The following is a 10,552-nucleotide window of genomic DNA, read 5'->3' on the forward strand; positions in this document are numbered from 1 at the left end:
AAACACACAGAGACACATATTAATCAAACTTTCAAATATTAAATACAACGGAAAAAATATTAAAAGCAGCAAGGGAAAGCAACAAATAACATACAAGGGAATCCCCATAAGTTAACAACTGATCTTTCAGCAGAAACTCTGTGAGCCAGAAAGGAGGGGCAGGACATATTTAAAGTGATGAAAGGGAAAAACCTAAAACCAAGATTACTGTACCCAGAAGATATCTCATTCAGATTTGATGGAGAAGTCAAAAGATTTGCAGACAAGTGAAAGCTACGAGAATTCAGCACCAACAAACCACGTTTACAACAAATGCTGAAGGAAATTCCCTAAGTGGGAAACACAAGAGAAGAAAAAGACCCACAAAAACAAACCCAAAACAATTGAGAAAATGGTAATAGGAACATACATATCAATTATCACCTTGAATGTAAAACGATTAAATGCTCCAACCAAAAGACACAGACTGGCTGAATGGATACAAAAACAAGACTCTTATATATACTGTCTACAAGAGACCCACTTCTGACTTAGGGACACATACAGACAGAAAGTGAGAGGATAGAAAAAGATATTCCATGCAAATGGAAATCACAAGAAAGCTGGAGCAGCAATACTCATATCAGATAAAATAGACTTTAAAATAAAGACTGTTACAAGAGATAAGGAAGGACACTACATAATGATCAAGAGATCAACCCAAGAAGAAAGCATAACAATTATAAATATTTATGCACCCAACATAGGAGCACCTCAATACATAAGGCAAGTGCTAACAGCCATAAAAGGAGAAATCAACAGTAACACAATAATAGTGGGGGACTTTAACACCCCAATTACACAAATAGACAGATCATCCAGAGAGAAAATAAATAAGGAAACACAGGCTTTAAATGACACAATAGACCAGATAGACTTAATTGGTATTTTTAGGACATTCCACCCAAAAGCAGAAGAATACACTTTCTTCTCAAGTGCTTACGGAATGTTCTCCAGAATAGATCACATCTTGGGTCACAAATCAAGCCTTGGAAAATTTAAGAAAACTGAAATCATATCAAGCATCTTTTCTGACCAAAAAGCTATGAAATTAGAAACCAATTAGAGGAAAAAAACAGTAAAAAACACAAATACATGGAGGCTAAACAGTGCACTGCTAACTGACTAAGAGATCACTGAAGAAATCAAAGAAGAAATAAAAAAATACCTAGAAACAAATGACAATGAAAACACGATGATCCAAAACCTATGGGACACAGCAAAAGCAGTTCTAAGAGGGAAGTTCATAGCAATTCAAGCTCACCTCAAGAAACAAGAAAAATCTCCAAAAAACAATCTAACTTTACACCTGAAGCAACTAGAAAATGAAGAACAAAGAAAACCCAAAGTTAGTAGAAGGAAAGAAATCATAAAGATCAGAGCAGAGATAAATGAAATAGAAACAAAGAAAACAATAGCAAAGATCAATAAAACTAAAAGTTCGTTCTTTGAGAAGATAAACAAAATCAATAAACCTTTAGCCAGACTCATCAAGAAAAAAAGGGAGAGGACTAAACTCAATAAAATTAGAAATGAAAAAGGAGAGATTACAATTGACCCTGCAGAAATACAAACTATCATAAGAGACTACTATAAGCAACTTTATGCCAATAAATTGGACAACCTGGAAGAAATGGACAAATTCTTGGAAAAGTACAACTTTCCAAGATTGAACCAGGAAGAATGAGAAAATATAAACAGACCAAGAACAAGTAATGAAGTTGAAACTGTAATTAAAAACCTTCCAACAAACAAATGTCCAGTTCCAGATGGTTTCACAGGTTAATTCTATCAAACATTTAGAGAAGAGTTAACACCTATCCTTCTCAAACTCTTCCAAAGAATTGTGGAGGGAGGAACACTCCCAAACTCATTCTACGAGGCTACCATCACCCTGATAGCAAAACCAGACAAAGATATCACAAAAAAAGAAAATTATAGACCAATATCCCTGATGAACATAGACGCAAAAACCCTCAACAAAATACTAGCAAACAGAATCCAACAACGCATTAAAAGGATCATATGCTATGATCAAGTGGGATTTATCCCAGGGATGCAAGGATTTTTCAGTATACACAAATCAATCAATGTGATACAGCATATTAACAAATTGAAGAATAAAAACCCTATGAGCATCTCAATAGATACTGAAAAAGCTTTTGACAAAATCAGCAACCATTTATGATAAAAAGTCGCCAGAAAGTGGGCATAGAGGGAACCGACCTCAACATAATAACAGCCATATATGACAAACCCACAGCAAATATCATTCTCAATGGTGAAAAACTGAAAGCATTTCCTCTAAGATCACAACAAGACAAGGATGTCCACTCTCACCACTATTATTCAGCATAGTATTGGAAGTCCTAGCCACAGCAATCAGAGTATAAAAAGAAAAAAAGGAATACAAATTGGAAAAGAAGAAGTAAAACTGTCACCGTTTGCCGATGACATAATACTATACATAGAAAATCCTAAAGATGCTAGGATTCTAGAAACAAATGAAACCAGAAAACTACTAGAACTAGTCAGTGAATTTGGTAAGGTTGCAGGATACAAAATTAATGCACAGAAATCTCTTGCATTCCTATACACTAACAACGAAAGATCAGAAAGAGAAATTAAGGAAACAATCCCATTTGCCATTCTCAACAAAAAGAATAAAATATCTAGGAATAGGGCTTCCCTGGTGGTGCAGTGGTTGAGAGTTCACCTGCTGATGCAGGGGACACGGGTTTGTGCCCCGGTCCGGGAAGATCCCACATGCCGCAGAGCGGCTGGACCTGTGAGCCATGGTTGCTGAGCCTGCGCGTCCGGAGCCTGTGCTCTGCAACGGGAGAGGCCACAACAGTGAGAGGCCCGAGTACCGCAAAAAAAACCAAAACAAACAAACAAACAAACAAAAAAATATCTAGGAATAAACCTAACTAAGGAGGCAAAAGCCCTGTTCTCAGAAAACTATAAAACACTGATGAAGGAAATCAAAGATAACATAAACAGATGGAGATATATACCATGCTTCTGGATTGGAAGAATCAATATTGTGAAAATGACTATACTACCCAAAGCAATCTACAGATTCAATTCACTCCGTATCAAATTACCAATGGCATTTTTCACAGAACTAGAACAAGAAATTTTACAATTTGTATGGAAACACAAAAGACCCCGAATAGCCAAAGCAATCTTAAGAAAGAAAAATGGAGTTGGAGGAATAAGGCTCCCTGACTTCAGACTATACTACAAAGCTACAGTAATCAAGACAATATGGTACCAGCACAAAAACAGAAATATATATCAATGGAACAGGATAGAAAGCCCAGAGATAAACCCACGCACTTATGGTCAACTAATCTATCACAAAGGAGGCAAGGATATACAATGGAGAAAAGACAGTCTCTTCAATAAGTGGTGCTGGAAAAACTGGACAGCTACATGTAAAAGAATGAAATTAGAACACTCCCTAACACCATACACAAAAATAAACTCAAAATGGATTAAAGACCTAAAGGTAAGAAGGGACAGTATAAAACTCTTAGAGGAAAACATAGGAAGAACACTCTATGACATAAATCACAGCAAGATCTTTTATTTATTTATTTATTTATTTAATTTTTTGGCTGTGTTTGGTCTTCGTTTCTGTGCGAGGGCTTTCTCTAGTTGTGGCAAGCAGGGGCCACTCTTCTTCGTGGTGCGCGGGCCTCTCACTATCACAGCCTCTCCTGTTGCAGAGCACAGGCTCCAGATGCATAGGCTCAGTAGTTGTGGCTCACGGGCCTAGTTACTCCGCGGCTCGAACCCGTGTCCCCTGCATTAGCAGACAGATTCTGAACCACTGCGCCACCAGGGAAGCCCCCAGCAAGATCTTTTTTGACCCGCCTCCTAGAGTAATGGAAATAAAACCAAAAATAAACAAATGGGACCTAATGAAACTTAAAAGCTTTTGCACAGCAAAGGAAATCATAAGATGAAAAGGCAACCCTCAGAATGGGAGAAAATATTTGCAAATGAAGCAACTGTCAAAGGATTAATCTCCAAAATATACAAGCAGCTCATGCAGCTGAATATCAGACACACACACACACAAACCCAGCCCAATCCAAAAATGGGCAGAGGACCTAAATAGATATTTCTCCAAAGAAGACAAACAGATGACCAACAAATACATGAAAAGATCCTCAACATCACTAATCATTAGAGAAATGCAAATCAAAACCACAATGAGGTATCACCTCACACCAGTCAGAATGGCCATCATCAAAAAGTCTACAAACAAGAAATGCTGGAGAGGGTGTGGAGAAGAGGGAACCCTCCTGCACTGTTGGTGGGTATGTAAATTGATACAGCCACTATGGAGAACAGTATGGAGGTTCCTTAAAAAAACTAAAAATAGAACTACCATATGACCCAGCAATCCCACTCCTGGGTATATACCCTGAGAAAACCATAATTCAAAAAGATACATGTACCATAAGGTTCATTGCAGCACTATTTACAATAGCCAGGACATGGAAGCAACCTAAATGTCCATCAACAGATGAATGGATAAAGAAGATGTGGCACATATATACAATGGAATATTACTCAGCCATAAAAAGGAACGAAACTGAGTTATTTGTAATCAGGTGGATGGACCTAGAATCTGTTGTACAGAGTGAAGCAAGTCAGAAAGAGAAAAACAAATAGCATATGCTAACGCATATAAGTGGAATTAAAAAAGTGGTATTGATGAACCTAGTGGCAGGGCAGGAATAAAGATGCAGACGTAGAGAATGGATTTGATGGCACGGAGGGGGAAGGGGTGGTTGGGATGAAGTGAGAGAGTAGCACTGACGTATATACACTACCAAATATAAAATGGATGGCTAGTGGAAAGATTCTGCATAGCACAAGGAGATCAACTCGACGCTTTGTGACGACCTAGAGGGGTGGGATAGGGAGGGTGGGAGGGAGGCTTAAGAGGGAGGGCATATGGGGATATATATATATATATATATATATATATATACACACATATAGCTGATCACTTTGTTGTACAGCAGAAGCTAACACAACATTGTAAAGCAATTACACTCCAATAAAGAGGTTAAAAAAAAAGAACAACAACAACAAAAATAACAAAGAGCCTAGAAAAGAGAATAAAAAGGAATAGCCAATGGGCTGCAAATGTGCCTGAGAAATCTTTTGGGGGTGATGAAAACGTTCTAAAACCAGTTTGTGGTAATGAAACTGCAAAACTCCATAAATTTACTAAAAGTAATTAAATTGTGAACATAAAATGGGGGAATGTAAATTATACCTCAATAAAGCTGGGATGGTATTTTTTTTTTAAACAAAACAAAACAAAACAAAAGAACAAAACGAACAGGGCAGGAGGAACCAATGCATTTCGAAAAGATAAAGGGGCTGGTTGTGAAAGATAAAATTGTTATTTTTCAGACTTGAGGAAGTGAATAGGAATAAAATTTCTGGGGTCCAAGACCCAAAAGTTATCCTTTGATATAGGCTGAGAAGAATTACTAGAATTAAAACACAAGGCAACAAAAGTCTCTGCCAAGGACTTATAAATCTGAAATGATGCTTTAAAAACCTCTGTTGGAATGAGGCTGATGTACTTTTTGACATTTAATGGTGTGTCTAACACTTGTGCTTGTGCTGGATTGCCCTGGCTGGGATGGAGGACAGAAAAGCAGTATCAGATAAGAGAGTGGAGCAAGGGGAGGTCAAGGCATGTGATCCCCAAGTCTCTTTCCTCACAAGAAGAAAGCACACAGATGTGCTAAGGAACACCAGCAGAGGCAGTTAGAACAGAGTCTGCCAGAAAGACTGAGAGAACTTCACATGAAAGTTATATAGGGAGGTTGGATGGGGGGAGAAAAAGGGGAACTCTTGGGGGATGGGAAATCCGATCTAGGCTCTTCATTTTTTGTGGTCTAATATGTGGACATGTGTAACCTGTGTAGTAGATGTAACCGCACATGGAATCAGAAAACCTGTCAGCACTGATATGGATTATACATGACAGACAAACAACAATGTGGAGAAAAGAAAATCCTCCAGAATAGAGTTTGCCATGTCAAGAAAATTTCATTTATGGTTTATTGCGAATGTTCATATCATTAAAAAAACAAGATAATTTGGTTTTAAGTTCCTAACTGCAGTATGAAACTTTGATCACATGTGCTTGTTTTCAGAGGTGCCAGTGTACCACAACTCAAAAAATTAAAGGGAACATTGGCTTGCACAAATTACCTTATCATTCAGACCTCAATTTTGATCTTCTAAATTTATAATTCACAAAGTAGGTGCAATTCACAAACTAGGTGGCAGGGCACCTAGAGTCATTATGTTTTCTTTTCCATTTTGCAAAACACTCAAATGTAACAATTTAAGTATAAAATTGGATGCTAAATCAGATTCTGATTTATACTATACAGTTGACCCTTGAAAAATGAACAATGGGGGGGTTAGGGGTGCTGATCCCGCCCCTTCCAAAGTCTAAAATTTGAGTATAACTTTATAGTTTGCCCTCCATACAGGCGGTTCTGCATCCGTGGATTCAACCAGCCACAGGTCACGTAGTACTGCAGAACATATTGAGTGACCAAAAAAAAAAAAGGTTTACTCTCCCTCAAGTAAGAGAAAATTTTCCCGCCTGATGACCTTCAAACTGAGACATTGGCTCTGCAGATTTTTGATTTGCCAGCCTCCATAATTTCATGAGCCAGTTCTCTATAATAAATCTCTTTATCTCCATCTCCATTTCCATCTCTATCTCTCTATCTATGTCTATATGTCTCCTATTGGTTCTGTTTCTCTGGAAAGCCTCACTAATACATTGATCTTATGTTATGTAGTTGAAAACCTGGGAACTTGGAGAACTGGTATTTTAAATCATCGCACATGTAATATAGTTATTGTAAAAAGTTCTGGACAGGAAGTATATGTGGAATAAAAAGTAAAAGTCACTCACTCACCTCTACTCAAAATTCTATTTCTTTATCTAAAGGTTGCCATCATGAATATATATATATATATATATATTTTTTTTTTTTGACTGTGCTGGGTGTTTGTTGCTGTGCGCGGGCTTTCTTTAGTTGTAGAGAACGGGGGTTACTCTTTGTTGCTGTGCGTGGGCTTCTCATTGCGGTGCCTTCTCTTGTTGTGGAGTTCGGGCTCTCTAGGTGTGTGGGCTTCAGTAGTTGTGGCACCCGGGCTCAGTAGTTGTGGCTCATGGGCTTAGTTGCTCTGCGGCATGTGGGATCTTCGTGGACCAGGGCTCGAACCCGTGTCCCCTGCATTGGCAGGCAGATTCCCAACCACTGTGCCACCAGGGAAGTCCCCAACATGAATATTTTTCCCCAGGCATGTTTCTTTGCATTTACAACCATTCAGAGAACATAAATACACACACATTAGTTTGTCCACCTAAACAGAACTATATTACGCAGATGGTTTTGTGAATGTCTTAAGCTTCTTTTCATGTGAGTATGTAGACATTTATTTTACTCTTTTAAAAGTCTTCTTAATATACTGTAGTATAGAATGAATACACCATATTTTTTAAACTGTTCCCCACTGATTAACTTTAGGTTATTTAGGATTTTTTACTTAACAATGCTATAAGGAAGAATCTTGCTTATCTTTGGGCATTTGTGAAAGTATTAGTGAGAGTATTTATATGGGTAAATTCAAAGAGGGGTATTGCTAGGTGAAAGGGCATATGTATTTAACATGTTAATGATTACTATTAAATTGCCTTCTAGTAAATTATCAAAGTTGAAGGTGGTCTTAGGGACCCCAAATTTAAAATTAGTCTCAGAAGTGGGTGGATTGTTTCAGACATTACATGAAATTTCTAAAAATATTATATGTTCTGGTATAATGTTATAAGTCATAATTCTAGTTATTACTTTAAAATGTATATCTCAGAAATAACTAAATTTCCTTGTCAATTGCATTATTATGAACTTTCATCAAATCCTTAACCGTGGTCATTTTTAAGTCTTTTGTCATTTACAGACAGTTCTGGGTGTACTCTGAGGCTTTTGCAAAAATGTTCCTATAAAAGCGTTTCATCTTCACGGAATCCATGGAAAAGACTGACAAGTACAGGTTTCTGGTAACTGACTATACTCCTGAACTGAATGAATAAGCATTTTCAGAACTCTAACGGAAAACTGATGAATTCATAAAAGTGCTAACAAAAGATGAAAAAACAAATTAATTACATGGGACTGAGTGAACTGATGAGGATGATTATAATTTTTGTGACTTTCTGTTTGAATAAAAAAAGAAAATCCCACAAGGACTCAGAGGCAAAAAATATACAAATCAATTTTCACTGCAAAGTAAAGGAGCTGTTACAGTGGAGGATTCCTGGACTGAATGTCAATATTATGACATAGTATGAGTGTGTTTCGTAATTGCAATCATTGTTGCTTTTGTTGTGGTCATCCAAAAAAAAAAAAAAAAGAAGTGAGTGGATTTGGGGACTCATCAGTGTTGTAGCTGGGATATACTAGAATGAACTTGACTCCTTGAAACATGGTGAAAGTGTGATTTGAGAAAAAGAAGGATGAGTGGGCGGGGGTTGATGGAACATTAATTCTTGGATGGTCACTGACCATTAAATGTCCAAGACTTACAAAGACCTGGGGAATATGCATGGGAAATGGGAATACAGGTGTTTCTGAGTTTATGTGGACTTCGTAGCATCTTGGGTCTTCATACTAAAGTGGCTGGATTACACAGAATGGCTCTTTGTACAAGGATCCTGCAGGGCAAGATATAAATTCCATGAAGGCAGGGACCATGGTGACTTAGTTTACCAGTGTATCTCAGAGGGAAGGGAAATGCTTTCTCTAGGGAACTCATTCATTCCTTCAGCACTCAACAGTCTATAACCAACTATTAAGAGCCAGGCACTGGGCCAGGCTCTGGAAACACTAAACTAAGGAGAGAAAAGACTTCATGTAGAAGAGCTCAAGGTCAGGCAGGGCAGAGTGTAGAACAAGTAGCAGTTATCATGGAGTAGAGTATGGTAAGGGCCACAAGACACAAAGTGGTACATCTGCTTCCAGTTCAGTTTCCAGGGGATGGTAGGTCATCCACGTGACTGGTGGGAAGAGGATGGAGCTGGTGCTGGGGTCAGGAGTGGCGAACCAGATTCCTAATTAATGTTGTCCATCAGTTGCTTTGAACAGATGGACCTTGTCCTCCATCTTTAATGGGAGGAAATTTACTCTTCCTTATTTTATCATGCCTTGAGCACCAGTTCTTAAGGTCAAGGGCATGGCCAGATCAACTCTGAGGAAATTTCCCAGGACTGAGGACTGCCCCTTGGGAGGAGAAAAATGAGAGAAGAGCTGATAACCATTAGATTAGCTGGAAAAATCTGTGTCGGTCTCCGTTTAAGAAAACAAACAAAACCTTACCGTTGTCCAGAGTTTTTTACACTCATCCTCTCAGGTACAGTTTTTAATTTGATTCTGAAACTACCTTGTAAGGGATGGGAGCCAAGTATTGTTGAGCCCACAGGCTCAGAAAATAATTTAGTCAGGATCACACAGGCTGTGTGTTGCTGAAATGGAACTCAAGTCTACATCTTTGACTCCAAATCCAGTGCTCCATCCGGAATATCACTGCTGCCTTTTTTGGCAGGCAAGGCTTTCAGTCTGCCTCCCCTCAGCCCAGCTTCAGACAGGGTGACTGGAAATGGATCAAAAGATTGAAAAGGAGAAGAAAGACTGACCTGAAGTGAACTGAAAGTATTTTCTGCTAAGGGGAAAGCAGAAGAAAGAGAAAGGCATAGAACTCTGGGGTGTGGTCTCAAAGCAATTGCATTCTGAGAAAGATGGGATGCCTCCACCTCTCCCTGGCGGGGTGAAGAGGATCAGATGCTACCTGGCCTTTCTGGAGGGTGGAATCAAAGTGCGTGCTTGGGGGAAGCAAACATGGGTCTACATCCTGTCTGGGTGAGAGAAGCTGAGAGAAGGAATAAAGAACTATTACGGGAAAGTAGAAAAAGAAGAAGGGAGGGAATTTAGAAGTACAGATAGGAAACTAGGGCAAAAGCACATTCTTAAGAAAAAAATTTAATTTGCATATGCTTAAACAGAGATTCCCCAGGCCTGTTAGATTTTTCTAGTGCCCCTTACTTGTCTTCTTCAACATTTCACCCACTTATCTAGGGTTCCACTTCTCAGTCCACATCCTTCCCAAACCCTCTCCCCTCCACCTTCACAATGTCTGTTGGGATGGGACAGGCTCTGATGATGGCTGTTTGGCCCCCATGTAGGTTCCTCCATATTGCCAGTAGGATGCAGAGAATTGGAAAATTTCTTGGGCATCTGTCCTTTAAACAAAGCAGCTGGGCTGGGGCAGAGCTTGGGACAAGATATTGAAGCTGGTTTTGTGAGTCACTGTGAACTCTGAACACCCGCCCACTCGAGGCAGACTTTGCAAGTTTAGCTTGCGGGAACTATCAGACCAGGTCCAGGGACTGGGG

The sequence above is a fragment of the Orcinus orca genome, chromosome 1 (assembly GCF_937001465.1).
Source record: "Orcinus orca chromosome 1, mOrcOrc1.1, whole genome shotgun sequence".
Taxonomy (NCBI): domain Eukaryota; kingdom Metazoa; phylum Chordata; class Mammalia; order Artiodactyla; family Delphinidae; genus Orcinus; species Orcinus orca.